This window comes from Pseudorca crassidens, chromosome 13 (genome assembly GCF_039906515.1).
Source record: "Pseudorca crassidens isolate mPseCra1 chromosome 13, mPseCra1.hap1, whole genome shotgun sequence".
Lineage (NCBI taxonomy): Eukaryota > Metazoa > Chordata > Mammalia > Artiodactyla > Delphinidae > Pseudorca > Pseudorca crassidens.
The window spans coordinates 31,039,785-31,055,230 of record NC_090308.1 but is presented as its reverse complement, the minus strand read 5'-3'; the positions used below and the strand labels follow the sequence as shown (position 1 = coordinate 31,055,230).

The window sequence follows — 15,446 nt, the reverse complement described above, 5'->3', positions numbered from 1 at the left end:
AGTGTTTGCACTTAGAGAAGACAGAGCTGGAACAGGACAAAAACTTTTTGTTCATGCTTTTTAGGGCTGAACCAGTGATACGTCCCATTTCAAAATGTACTGCCTTTAACTGCTTTTAGGACAGTGGTTTTAGGCAGGAGTGCTTCTACTTGGCTAGCACAAAGAAACACAGTCTTGTTCCTTAGTTTCATTCCTCATTCTCATGTTTTCTGTTTGTTACACTATGACATATCTATCAGAGCAGACATTTTCCAGTTTTGTTTAAAGAACACTGACACACATACACACCAAACTGAGACAGCTCAGAATTTAGAGATGTTAAGTAGTGAAGTAATAAGAGAAATTGTGTTTATGACAAAGGAATAGCTAGTGGGAAGGAATAAGAAAAACTCTCTGGTTTTAAGCATACCAAACTAGGTTTCTTACTAAAAACTTTTCTTATTTTGGTTTTAAAAATAGTATTTTCAGGTTGGGTTTGGGCTTAGATAAAAACACAGTGAGACAAAAACACAAGACATACTTGTTTCCAAAGTCACAAAATGACATTGTTAAGTATACGTTTTTGTCCACTTTTTGTGTGTGTGTGTGTGGAAAAAAACTCAGTACTCTATGCTGGAGAAAATGTTTTTCAGGAGTTACAGTATATTCATACAGGGGGAAAAAGGTTTTCTTTTTTTTTTTTTCGCATATCGCTATGATCTTCAAAAAATATAAAATTAAATTTACAAAAAACTGGAAGACCAAGTATAAGCAGTCTGGTATTTACTGCAATGTCCAGCACTATCATAATGATCTTTAGCATAAAAGTGAAAAGAAATTCATGGATCTCAAGCATCTTCAGTAACTGCCAGTATAGCTTGTAACTACTGTCCTTGCTTCTTTGAGAGATACTTTTCCCAATATTTGTGATTTAGGTCCAAAAAGTCATCTAACTTTGCTATTTCCTTGAGGTACTAGGTTAATTTTAAAAGTTCTTTGTCTTTATCTCGATTTAAGTGTGCTTTCATAAAAGGTCTTAGCTTTAGTCCATTCTGTGGGTTCATTAGAAAATTTCTTCCTATGTCATCAAACATGATGGGTTTTTTTGCTGTAAAACTCTGAAAACTTTCCCCATATAACACCAAGAGGCTTTACATCTATTAATCCTCTCCTTGGAGTATGCACTGTTATCATAGCAGCACTGTCCAACATGAAGATAATCTTGTAATTTGCATTTGTACTCACTCCCAGCTCTTTCATTTTAGCTTCAATCCACTTCAGATCAGATAACAATGTCATAATCCTCATATGCAGATGTTAGGAATTCATGAAGATATGGCCACATTAATTCTATCCCAGTATCTGCACAAGAGACTATGGTCAAATAATATATAATCAACACCTAGTACCAAAGGTTTTTTCCCTTCCCTGGGAGGATTCAAAATTTCCACTTTGTACTCTTTTACTCTGTGGGAAATTTTCAGTAGGTTTTCCTCCCTATTTTCTGCTTCAACTACTTCATCTTCAATATCAGAGTCGTTAACAACATCATCATTGTCAGGAGGTGGACCTAAGGCATCTTCCAAGCTCTCCTCATGAGTTCCCATCATCATGATTTTAGTATTTGGTTTCAGTTTGAGAGCTCCAAGCTTAACATCATTTTCTGCAGGTTTGCCTTTAACTTTGAGTCCAGGTAACTTCTGACATTTTGGTAACACTCCTGTAAGGGTCTTGAGAAATTGAGATCTAGCACAGTATCATCTTCTGAAAGTGTGGTCACTGAATATTCCTGTCTGCCCCATTTTACAATGATAGGAAGAGCCATCCTTGAAACATACGATGAGGCAGCTTGCATTCAGAAAAAGATACCTGGAGCGCGGCGGAACCGGCAGCAGCCCAGGAAAAATTTTTAAAGAACATAACTTTAATTATTAAAGTGTTGATAAAGAAGTTAAGTTTAAGTATATGTTATGAAATTAAACTAACTTGAAAAATAGTTGAAAATTATAGTTCATGAATAGTCTGATTTACCTAATTTTCATAGAGTTTTTCAATTTTCAAGTTAAAAGAAACAAATTCTTAATATATTTCACAGTTGTTACGAAAAAAGGACTGAATTTTAGATACTAATATTTGAACTCATTATTGAAAATTTACAGGGTAAAGAGTAATTTAGAATTAATGTGTAATATTGAAGAAAATTAGTATGCATTTTGAACTAATAAAGTCTGAATTGATGAGTTAGTAACTGTTATTTTTGGTAGTAACTGTTATTTTTGGTAGATGCCTGTGGGCTGAAGAGACCACGCCCATCTTTTTTTTTCTTTAATAATTTTTATTGGGATATAGTTGATTTACAATGTTGTGTTAGTTTTAGGTGTACAGCAAGATGAATCTGATATACATATACATATATCCACTCTTTTTTAGGTTCGTTTCCCATATAGGCCATTACAGAGTGTTGAGTAGAGTTCCCTGTGCTATACAGTAGGTATTAGTTATCTGTTTTATATATAGTAGTGTGTATGTGTCAATCCTAGTCTTCCAGTTTATCCCTCCCCCACCCCGTAACTGTAAGTTTATTTTCTACATCTGTAACTCTATTTCTGTTTTGTAGATAAGTTCATTTGCAGCCTTTGTAAAGATTAGTTATCTATTTTATATATAGTAGTGTGTATATGTCAATCCCAATCTCCCAATTTATCCCTCCCCACCTCTTTCCCACTTGGTAACAATAAGTTTGTTTTCTAAATCTGTGACTCCATTTCTGTTTTGTAAGTAAGTTCATTTGTACCATTTTTCTAGATTCCACATATAGGTGATATCATATGGTATTTGTCTTTCTCTGTCTGACTTCACTCAGTATGACAATCTCTAGGTCCATGCATGTTGCTGTAAATGGAATTATTTCATCCTTTTTTATGACTGAATAATATTCCATTGTATAAATGTACCACATCTTCTTTTTTTTTTTCTTGCGGTACGTGGGCCTCTCACTGTTGTGGCCTCTCCCGTTGCGGAGCACAGGCTCTGGACGCGCAGGCTCAGCGGCCGTGGCTCATGGGCCCAGCCGCTTTGTGGCATGTGGTATCTTCCTGGACTGGAGCACGAACCCGTGTCCCCTGCATCAGCAGGCGGACTCTCAACCACTGTGCCACCAGGGAAGCCCCCACATCTTCTTTATTCATTCCTCTGTCAGTGGACATTTAGGTTGCTTCCGTTTCCTGGCTATTGTACGGAAACACAAAAGACCATGAATAGCCAAAGCAATCTTGAGAAGGAAAAAAGGAGCTGGAGGAATCAGGCTCCCTGACTTCAGACTATGCTACAGAGCTACAGTAATCAAGACAGTATGGTACTGGCACAAAAACAGAAATATAGATCAATGGAACAGGATTGAAAGCCCAGAGATAAACCCACACACATATGGTCACCTTATCTTTGATAAAGGAGGCAAGAATATACAATGGAGAAAAGACAGTCTCTTCAATAAGTGCTGCTGGGAAAACTGGACAGCTACATATAAAAGAATGAAATTAGAACACTCCCTAACACCATACACAAAAATAAACTCAAAATGGATTAGAGACCTAAATGTAAGACTGGACACTATGAAACTCTTAGAGGAAAACATAGGAAGAACACTCTCTGACATAAATCACAGCAAGATCTTTTTCGATCCACCTCCTAGTGTAATGAAAATAGAAACAAAAAGAGACCACGCCCATTTTTGCGCACTGTGTACATGTAGGTTTATGGTGGTAGCCGCTTGAGGGAGCTGGTATACAGCAGCCAAAGACTGTGTCTCAGCTTACTACCTTGACCTTGAGTGATCCTGTTTTTCCAGAATAAAAAGCACCTTCTGCTTTCCAAGCAGTACACAACAGCTCATAGAGCTAAGAAGGTATTGAAAATTAGGCATTTACATGTCATTTCTCCACATTTTACAGTGATGAAATTGCACTGGAAGCTTTTTGCATAGAAATGAATGTGATTTCATTCATTTTTTTGTGTGAAATGTCATTTTGTTAAGAAGTGTATTAGATTGAGAGATTGCTAAAAATTTAGCCTGCTGGGATTATAATAGTCCTTGCAAATCTTTTTTTTTAAATGAGAAAAATGTGCTTGTTTAGCATGATAAAAGATTCCAAGTGCATTTATCTCATAAAAGGAAAAATGAAAGGTTTTCAGGGTGTTCATTTGAACATTACTCTTTCTCTTATTATGACCGTCATGTTCCCCAAAAGATGGAGAGTATATGCCCTGTGTTTCTGCTCCTTGTGGGGATTCTGTTCAGTTGCTGGTATCTTCGGGCCTTTTTCTAAGCTGTTCTGCTCTTGCACTTCTAACCACCACCGGCAGATGGGCATCCCAGCAGCCTGCTGACCCTTCCCCTTAATGGCTGGACTAAGCTGTCTTCAGAGACATCAGCACACCTTAGCCACACATCATTTAGAACTAAGCAAAGACAAGCTTTTCTCCCCAGCCAGAATGTCTGAATCACAGCCCCGCTCCCTAGAGGGCCCTCAGAGCCTCTTGTTGCACGCCCTGCCTCTGTGCAGGCCCTCAGGCACAAATCCTCATACTTCTCCCCTCTCACCTCTCTTTTTACCCTTTCCATTGTCCCGTATAGGGACAAATTGTTTTTCCTTCTACCCTCCTAGATTCTCCCCCAGGGACCCTGTAGACTTAGACTGACAACAGATTAACAAGGGAAAAGCAAAGAGTTTAGTAATGTGTCCAGTACACATCACATGGGTGAAACCTCAATAAAGAGTAACTCACGGGGGTGGCTAGAATGTGGGCTCATATAGCATCTTAACAGAAGAATAATAAATTTGTAGAGAAGTGACAAGACAAAGGAAAAGGGTTTTAAGCTTTCAGGGCGGGCAGACTGGGGGGGGGGGGCTCTAATGGAGTAAGGTTTGTGTGTATAGGTCCACCTTGGCCATACAAATTCCCCAGGAGAGGGGACTTTTGGCAGTCCTCATTTTTCACAAGTGTCTGCTTTTGGTCAGACAAGGGAAGCTCTGGGAAAGTTTCTTTTTGCATCTATTGATTCTCTTTGTCTCTAGCTCAAAATATGTCTTATGCCCAAGTGGCACATTTTGGGGTAGCATATTCCCCATATCTTTTATTTTACTTGATTTTCAGTCAGACACTTAAATGGATTTACTTTATGCTGCATATTATTCTAATCATCTTACAAATGTTAACCCTTTCAATCTTAACAACTATGTGAGACAGAGATGATTGTCATCACCCCCGTTTTACAGTTGGGAATCTGAGGCAAAAGAGGCTAAATAATTTGTTAGTAAGTGGTAGAGCCAGGACGCAAATCCAGGCAGTCTGGCTCCTTATTCTGTGTTCCTTTTTTTTTTTTTAACATCTTTGTTGGAGTATAATTGCTTTAAAATGGTGTGCTAGTTTCTGCAGTATAAAAAGTGAATCAGCTATACATATACATATATCCCCATATCTCCACCCTCTTGCGTCTCCCTCCCACCCTCCCTATCCCACCCCTCTAGGTGGTCACAAAGCACTGAGCTGATCTCCCTGTGCTATGAGGCTGCTTCCCACTAGCTATCTGTTTTACATTTGGTAGTGTATATATGTCCACGCCACTCTGTCACTTCGTCCCAGCTTACCCTTCTCCCCTTCCCATGTCCTCAGGTCCATTCTCTATGTCTGTGTCTTTTTTCCTGTCCTGCCCCTAAGTTCTTCAGAACCTTTTTTTTTTTTTAAGATTCCATATATATGTGTTAGCATACGGTATTTGTTTTTCTCTTTCTGACTTAATTCACTCTGTATGAGAGACTTGAGGTCCATCCACTTCACTACAAATAACTCAGTTTCGTTCCTCCTTATGGCTGAGCAATATTCCATTGTATATATGTGCCACATCTTCTTTATCCATTCATCTGTCAGTGGAAACTTAGGTTGCTTCCATGTCCTGGCTATTGTAAATAGAGCTGCAATGAACATTGTGGTACAAGACTCTTTGAATTATGGTTTTCTCAGGGTATATGCCCAGTAGTGGGATTGCTGGGTCTTATGGTAGTTCTATTTTTAGTTTCTTGAGCAACCTCCATACTGTTCTCCATAGTAGCTGTATCAATTTACATTCCCACTAACAGTGCAACAGGGTTCCCTTTTCTCCATACCCTCTCCAGCATTTATTGTTTGTAAATTTTTTGATGATGGCCATTCTGACTGGTGTGAGGTGATACCTCATTGTAGTTTTTTTTAAAAATTAATTAATTAATTAATTTTTGGCTGCATTGGGTCTTTATTGCTGCACACGGGCTTTTTCTAGTTGCAGTGAGCGGGGGCTACTCTTCGCTGCGGTGTGCGGGCTTCTCATTGTGGCGGCTTCTCTTATTGCGGAACACGGGCTCCAGGCGTGGCGCGCGGGCTTCGGTAGTTGTGGCATGCGGGCTCAGTAGCTGTGGCTCACGGGCTCTAGAGCGCAGGCTCAGTAACTGTGGCTCACGGGCTTAGTTGCTCCACGGCATGTGGGATCTTCCTGGACCAGGGCTTGAACCCATGACCCCTGCATTGGCAGGTGGATTCTTAACCACTGCGCCACCAGGAAATTCCTCATTGTAGTTTTGATTTGCATTTCTCTAATGATTAGTGACGTTGAGCATCCCTTCATGTGTTTGTTGGCAATCTGTAAATCTTCTTTGGAGAAATGTCTATTTAGATCTTCTGCCCATTTTTGGATTGGGTTCTTTGTTTTTTTGATACTGAGCTGCATGAGCTGCCTGTATATTTTGGAGATTAATCCTTTGTCAGCTGCTTCACTTGCAAATATTTTTTCCCATTCTGAGGGTTGTCTTTTTATCTTTTTTATGGTTTCCTTTGCTGTGCAAAAGCTTTGAAGTTTCATGAGGTCCCATTTGTTTATTTTTGTTTCCATTTCTCTAGGAGGTGGGTCTAAAAGGATCTTGCTGTGATTTATGTCATAGAGTGTTCTGCCTATGTTTTCCATTATGAGTTTTATAGTGGGCTTCCCTGGTGGTGCAGTGGTTGAGAGTCTGCCTGCCGATGCAGGGGACACGGGTTTGTGTCCCGGTCCGGGAAGATACCACATGCCACGGAGCAGCTGGGCCCATGAGCCATGGCCGCTGAGCCTGTGCATCCGGAGGCTGTGCTCCACAATGGGAGAGGCCACAACAGTGAGAGGCCTGCATACCACAAAAAAACAAAAACAAAAAACAACAACAGAAAAGAGTTTTATAGTGTCTGGCCTTACATTGAGGTCTTTAATCCATTTTGAGTTTATTTTTGTGTATGGTGTTAGGGAGTGTTCTAATTTCATTCTTTTATATGTAGCTGTCCAGTTTTCCCAGCACCACTTATTGAAGAGACTGTCTTTTCTCCATTGTATATTCTTGCCTCCTTTAAAAACAGTAAGGTGACCGTATGTTTGTTGGTTTATCTCTGGTCTTTCTATCCTGTTGCATTGATCTATATTTCTGTTTTTGTGCCAGTACCATACTGTCTTGATTACTGTAGCTTCGTAGTATAGTCTGAAGTCAGGGAGCCTGATTCCTCCAGCTCCGTTTTTCTTTCTCAAGTTTGCTTTGGCTATTTGTGGTCCTTTGTGTTTCCATACAAGTTGTGAAATGTTTTTTTCTCGTTCTGTAAAAAATGCCATTGGTAGTTTGATAGGAATTGCATTGAATCTGTAGATTGCTTTGGGTAGTATATTCATTTTCACAGTGTTGATTCTTCCAGTCCAAGAACATGGTATATCTCTCCATCTGTTTGTATCATCTTTAATTTCTTTCATCAGTGTCTTACAGTTTTCTGAATACAGGTCTTTTGTCTCCTTAGGTAGGTTTCTTCCTAGGTATTTTATTCTTTTTATTGCAGAGGTAAATGGGAGTGTTTCCTTAATTTCTCTTTCAGATTTTTCATCATTAGTGTATGCAAGAGATTTCTGTGCATTAATTTTATATCCTGCTATTTTACCAAATTCATTGATTAGCTCTAGTAGTTTTCTGGTAGTATCTTTGAGATTCTCTATGTATAGTATCATGTCATCTGCAAACAGTGACAGTTTTGCTTCTTTTCCGATTTGGATTCCTTTTATTTCTTTTTCTTCTCTGATTGCTGTGGCTAAAACTTCCAAAACTATGTTGAATAATAGTGGTGAGAGTGGGCAGCCTTGGCTTGTTCCTGATCTTAGTGGAAGTGGTTTCAGTTTTTCACCATTGAGAACGATGTTGGCTGTGGGTTTGTCATATATGGCCTTTATTATGTTGAGGTAAGTTCCCTCTATGCCTACTTTCTGGAAAGTTTTTATCATAAATAGGTGTTGAATTTTGTCGAAAGCTTTTTCTGCATCTATTGAGTTTATCATATGGTTTTTCTCCTTCAATTTGTTAATATGGTTTAGCACATTGATTGATTTGCATATACTGAAGAATCCTTGCATTCCTGGGATAAACCCCACTTGATCATGGTGTATGATCCTTTTAATGAGCTGTGGATTCTGTTTGCTAGTATTTTGTTGAGGATTTTTGCATCTATGTTCATCAGTGATATTGGTCGGTAGTTTTCTCTTTTTGAGGCATCTTTGTCCATTTTTGGTATCAGGGTGATGGTGGCCTTGTAGAGTGAGTTTGGGAGTGTTCCTCCCTCTGCTGTGTTTTGGAAGAGTTTGAGAAGGATAAGTGTTAGCTCTTCTCTAAATGTTTGATAGAATTCGCCTTTGAAGCCTGGGTCCTGGGCTTTTGTTTGTTGGAAGATTTTTAATCACAGTTTCAACTTCAGTGCTTGTGAATGGCCTGTTTATATTTTCCATTTCTTCCTGGGTCAGTCTTGGGAGGTTGTGCTTTACTAAGAGTTTGTTCATTTCTTCCAGGTTGTCCATTTTATTGGCATAGAGTTGCTTGTAGTAATCTCTCATGATCCTTTGTATTTCTGCAGTGTCAGTTGTTACTTCTCTTTTTTCATTTCTAATTCTATTGATTTGAGTCTTCTCCCTTTTTTTCTTGATGAGTCTGGCTAAAGGTTTATCAATTTTGTTTATCTTCTCAAAGAGCCAGCTTTTAGTTTTATTGATCTTTGCTATTGTTTCCTTCATTTCTTTTTTTAATTTAACTTATTTATTTTTGGCTGCATGGGGTCTTCGTTGCTGTGTGCAGGATTTCTCTAGTTGCGGTGAGTGGGGTCCACTCCTTGTTGCGGTGCATGGGCTTCTCATGGCAATGGCTTCTCTTGTTGTGGAGCACCGGCTCTAGGCACGTGGGCTCCAGTAGTTGTGGCTCCCAGGCTCAGTAGTTGTTGCTCACAGGCTCGGTAATTATGGCACATGGGCTTAGTTGCTCTGCGGCATGTGGGATCTTCCTGGACCAGGGCTCGAACCCGTGTCCCCTGCATTGGCATGTGGCTTCTTAACCACTGCACCACCAGGGAAGTTCCTCCTTCGTTTCTTTTTCATTTATTTCTGATCTTATCTGTATGATTTCTTTCCTTCTGCTAACTTTGGGGTTTTTTTGTTCTTCTTTCTCTAATTGCTTTAGATAAGGTAAGGTTAGGTTGTTTATTTGAGATGTTACTTGTTTCTTGAGGTAGGATTGTATTGCTGTGCAGTTCCTTCTTAGAACTGCTTTTGCTGTATCCCATAGGTTTTGGGTCGTCGTGTTTTCATTGTCATTTGCTTCTAGGTATTTTTTGAATTCCTCTTTGATTTCTTCAGTGATTTGTTGGTTGTTTAGTACTGTAGTTTTTAGCCTCCATGTGTTTGTATTTTTTACAGATTTTTTCCTGTAATTGATGTCTAGTCTCATAGCCTCGTGGTCAGAAAAGGTACTTGATATGGTTTCAGTTTTCTTAAATTAACCAAGGCTTGATTTGTCACCCAAGATATTATCTGTCCTGGAGAAGGTTCCATGAGCACTTGAGAAGAAAGTATATTCTGTTGCTTTTGGATGGAATGTCCTATAAATATCAGTTAAGTCCATCTTGTTTAATATGTCATTTAAAGCTTGTGTTTCCTTATTTATTTTCATTTTGGATGATCTGTCCATTGGTGAAAGTGGGGTCTTAAAGTCCCCTACTATGATTGTGTTACTGTCCATTTCCCCCTTTATGGCTGTTAGCAGTTGCCTTAAGTATTGAGGTGCTCCTGTTTTGGGTGCATAAATATTTACAATTGTTATATCTTTTTCTTGGATTGATCCCTTGATCATTATGTAGTGTCCTTCTTTGTCTCTTGTGATAGTGTTTATTTTAAAGTCTGTTTTGTCACTCCAGCTTTCTTTAGATTTCCATTGGCATGGAATATCTTTTTCCATACCCTCACTTTCAGTCTGTATGTGGCCCTAGGTTTGACGTCGGCCTCCTGTAGACAGCATATATACGGGTCTTGTTTTAGTATCCATTCAACCAGTCTATGTCTTTTGGTTGGAGCATTTAATCCATTTACATTTAAGGTAGTTATTGATATGTGTGTTCCTATTACCATTTTCTTAATTGTTTTGGGTTTGTTATTGTAGGTCTTTTCCTTCTCTTGTGTTTCCTGCCTAGAGAAGTTCCTTTAGGAGTTGTTGTAAAGTTGATTTGGTGGCGCTGAATTCTCTTAGCTTTTGCTTATCTGTAAAGGTTTTAATTTCTCCATCGAATCTGAATGAGATCCTTGCTGAGCAGAGTAATCTTGGTTGTAGGTTTTTCCCTTTCATCACTTTAAATTTGTCCTGCCAGTCCCTTCTGGCTTGCAGAGTTTCTGCTGAAAGATCAGCTGTTAACCTCATGGGGATTCCCTTGTACGTTATTTGTTGCTTTTCCTTTGCTGCTTTTAATATTTTTTCCTTGTATTTAATTTTTGATAGTTGATTAATATGTGTCTTGGCATGTTTCTCCTTGAATTTATCCTGTATGAGACTCTCTGTGCTTCCTGGACTTGATTGACTGTTTCCTTTCCCATATTAGGAAAGGAAACAGTAGTTTTCAACTACAGTCTCTTTAAATATTTTCTCAGTCCCTTTTTTTTCTCTTCTTCTGGGACCCCTATTATTCGAATGTTGGTGCGTTTAATGTTGTCCCCGAGGTCTCTGAAACTGTCGTCAATTCTTTTCATTTTTTTTTTCTTTATTCTGCTGTGCAGTGGTTATTTCCAGTATTTTATCCTCCAGGTCACTTATCCATTCTTCTACCTCAGTTATTCTCCTATTGATTCCTTCTAGAGAGTTTTAAATTTCATTTATTGTGTTGTTCATCATTGTTTGTTTGCTCTTCTTCTAGGTCCTTGTTAAACGTTTCATGTATTTCCTCCATTCTGTTTTTAAGATTTTGGATCATCTTTGCTATCATTACTCTGAATTCTTTTTCAGGTAGACTATTTCCTCTTCATTTGTTTGGTCTGGTGAGATTTACCTTGCTCCTTCATCTGCTGTGTATTTCTCTGTCTTCTCATTTTGCTTAGCTTACTGTGTTTGGTGTCTCCTTTCTGCAGGTTGCAGGTTCGTAGTTCCCTTTGTTTTTGGTGTCTGTCCCCAGTGGCTAAGGTTGGTTCAGTGGGTTGTGTAGGCTTCCTCTTGGAGGGGACTGGTGCCTGTGTTCTGGTGGATGAGGCTGGATCTTGTCTTTCTGGAGGGCAGGACCATGTCCGGTGTTGTGTTTTGGGGTGTCTGTGAACTTATTATGATTTTAGGCAGCCTCTCTGCTACTGGGTGGGGTTGTGTTCCTGACTTGCTAGTTGTTTGGCATAGAATGTCCAGCACTGTAGCTTGCTGGTCGTTGAGTGGAGCTGGGTCTTAGCATTGAGATGGAGATCTCTGGGAGAGCTTTCGCTGTTTGATATTACATGGGGCCAGGAGGTCTCTGGTGGACCAATGTCCTGAACCCTTCTCTCCCACCTCGGAGACTCAGGCCTAACCCTCTGCTGGAGTACCAAGACTCTGTCAGCCACCCAGAAAAGCTAGAACATGCTGAGGTTGTATAGAATATTCCTTGCAGCTCCTTTCTTTTGGAAGCCTTTTGATCTGCACTCTGCTTCTCCCTCCTTCTCTACTGTCTTCTTACAAATAACCTGGACTTTCCACCAGGGATGTTGAAGAGAAGACACATGGATCTACGCAGATCTCAGCAACCTCAACACATGATTTTCTTACTTTCCTTGGCAGAGAAATTTCATCTTTTCACTTCAGGGAAGCACTTTACGCCTTCTCTTTGGCGTATCTGAATTGCCAGTGTCACTCCTCTGGCACTTTGAGGCCATTATTAAGTAAAATCAGGGTCACTTGAACATAAGCACTGCAGTATCGCGAGGCATGAAGTGACAAACCTGTGTTCTTTTTTTAACAGTATTATGTATTATAACGTATGTGTGATATACAGTCTACATAAAGAAGAACATTTGGTACAGAATAAATGCCCAGTTAAGAAATGTTAGCTACCATTATCGTTGTCATGAAACAGTCTCTGAAAGCATTACTTTTATTGGTTGTATAATATTCTGTTGCATTATAATTTATTTTACTATTTCCCTCTTGTTAGATTTTTTTTTTAATTGAGCTATAATTGATTTATAACATTATATTTGTTTCTGGTGTTCAACATAATGATTTGATATTTGTATATACTGCAAAATGATCACCACAGTAAATCTAGTTAACATCCGTCAGCACACAGTTATAAAATTTTTTTTCTTGTGATGAGAATGTTTAAGATTTACTCTTTTAACAGCCTTCAAATATGCAAGACAGTATTATTAAGTATGGGCAGCGTGGTGTACATTATTACATCCCCAGGACTTTTTTTTTTAATAAGTGGCTGTTTGCATCTTTTGACCTCCTTCACCCATCTTGCCACTCCCACCGGATCCTGTGTTCATAATCACTATGCTGGTCTGTTACACTGTAAATGAACAACGGGACTCCTAACCAGTGTCCGGGAGCACCCGCTCTACCTTCCAGCCTAAGCTGAAGCCTGGCTCCAGTCTGAGATCATAGCTTCCTCGCTGTACCAAATGCCTCACACCATGGGACCCAGAAATGTCACCCACTTTCTCTTAGTTCTTTCTTGCTTTGGCCCTGTTTTGCCCTCACACAAAAGCCTTTTTTTATTGGTGGTTCATGGTGTCAGGTTTTGTTACCCTCTACCGCTCCTTTCTGCTGTTGTCTGAATATTTCCTCCTGGGCATTGAGGGCTTTGTTCGCTCTCTTGCTGCAGCACTGTGAGCACAGCCATCCAACCATCCTGGCTCACAGTGAGCTGTGGGGTCAGTCAGAGCTGATTGCTGGCCTGCTCCCTGACCCACAACACAGCCTGTGACCAGCTGGGTGACTTTAAGCAATCTATCTAATTCCTTACTTAATTTCCTTATTTGTAAAACAAACATAATAGAAACTATTCTCAAAACAAAATGAGATAATATACATGAAGTGCTTTGGTATAGTATTTGGCACATGTACAGTGTTAAATAGATGATAGCTATTATCATTAATAATAATAATAATAATAATTACCCCCCCGACTACTACCATTACAACTGTTCCTTTTCTTGAAATCCCTTGACTTCTTTGACAGTAGCCTCCTATACTCCACTCCAGCAGTTTGTAAGCATAGTGAAATCTTTGACTCTTCATCTGCCAGAATGACTCTGAGTATAGCTGGGTATAGCTGTCTGTCACAACTTTCCAGACTCCTTGCTATGGCCCACGGTATCCTTGTGTTCTGGTCTCCTGCTGAGGTCTCCTGTCTTACCCTGCTTCTCTCTTCTCCCTCAGTATGCTCCAGTTACACTGCTTCTTTTCAGGTATGGGAAGGAATTGAATAAATACAAAAAATAAAAAGTTAAAAATAGATAAAATTGTATTACTTAGGATTATAAAAGTATTTTCTCTTTATTATTCATTTTGATGTTCTTTTATACAGCCAAGTCTCCTTGTGTTTAAAATATACATTAAGAAATTGTTCTTCAGACAATTTGCTTCTTTAAATATGAGGTGAATTATATTATTTAGGGAGCATTCGTAGATGACTTTTGAAGGATATCTGATGTATTTGCTATGTGCTTTTCTATTTAGCGCTTCAAAGAATGTCTTTGGTACTAGGAGGAATTGAACAATTTATTAAAATATTCATAAGTTTCTCTTCCAGAACATGAGTTAACATAGATGAAAAATGACATGTGGTTTTTACACTAGCAAGAATTTTTCTGATCTCAAGAATGATATTTCTATAACCATTACCCAGTATTCTGGCTAAGCAATAGATTATACTTATAGATTATATTAGGAATATAGAGTCAGTCCTAAGAAATAACTTTCCCAAATGAAGGTGACATTTGTTCCCCATATTTCTATGTAGCTAGAGAATATACTCTGCTGGAAAAACACAGTAATAAAAATGAAATGTGCTTTGTGACAAATTATTTAAACCGGTATTGTGGATAGATATCCATCATCAAAGAGTTCAGGCCCAGTGAATAATGAGAACTCTTGGATCAAAATTTGATGTAACTGAAGCCAGTAAATCAGAAAATGTTGTTTCTTTAGAATCAATTTATAATAATATTGATATAGCAAATAAAATAATATGTAAAAACAAACGTAGATAGTAATGAACATTAAAATACCTACTATTTTGATTTCTGTTAACAAAGCTCCTTTCCTTATATCTCTTGTATTTTCTGATAATTCTAAACTTTGTCTTTCTCCTTCTTGGGCTAAAATCTGTCCCATGAGACTATAAACTCCATAAAAGCAGGGACTGTTTGCTGTCTTCAGGACATATTGTACCTGGCACATAGGAGAACTGCTCAGTAAATAACTTAACAAATGAATTTTACCTTTGACACTTTCTAGCCATTTCTATTTTGAGGGTTGGTGTGAACACGTTGCTAAGTTGCCATCTGAAGCTCTTCTATGTGATAATTCTTCAAATACTTGAACACTTAGAAGATAAGCCCTAATCTCTTTAGTCAAATTTTAGGGATTTAGTAAGTTAGTCCATTATGGTATATGTTAAACCATCAGACGTTGCCAATATTTGGCTGTTTTTGAGCAATAAAAATGACAGTTTTATAATATTCAGCTTAATGTTTTGATATTAGATGTGTTTAAAACAGTTGAGAATATGCCGAAATAAAGAAGTTTAAATCTGGGTTATGATAGGGTAGTTGAGAAAAGATATACCTGTTTGTGATTATGTGAACTAAAAGGTGATAAGTTAATTGTAACAGTACAAGCAGACTTCATTTTATTGCTTTTTGCTTTATTGTGTTTGACAGATAACTGCTTTTTTTTTTTTTTTTAACAAATTGAAGGTAACCCTATATAGAGCAAGTCTATCAGTGACATTTTTCTAACAACATTTGCTCACTTAGTGTCTCTATGTCACATTTTGGTAATTCTTGCAATATTTCAAACTTTTCTGTGATTATTATGTTTGTTATGGTGATCTGTGGTCAGTGATCTTCGGGGTGCCATGAACCGTGCGCATATAAGACG

General features: G+C 38.5%; 1 protein-coding gene and 1 pseudogene across 5 annotated transcripts in view; one reads left to right on the top strand and one right to left on the bottom strand.

The window, feature by feature from the left end:
• AKAP7 (A-kinase anchoring protein 7) overlaps window positions 1-15,446 on the top strand; it is a 140,878-nt gene that overhangs the window by 38,553 nt on the left and 86,879 nt on the right. The gene's annotated exons all lie outside the window — the stretch shown is intronic.
• Window positions 597-1,869, bottom strand: LOC137204974 (ubiquitin-like domain-containing CTD phosphatase 1 pseudogene; annotated as a pseudogene).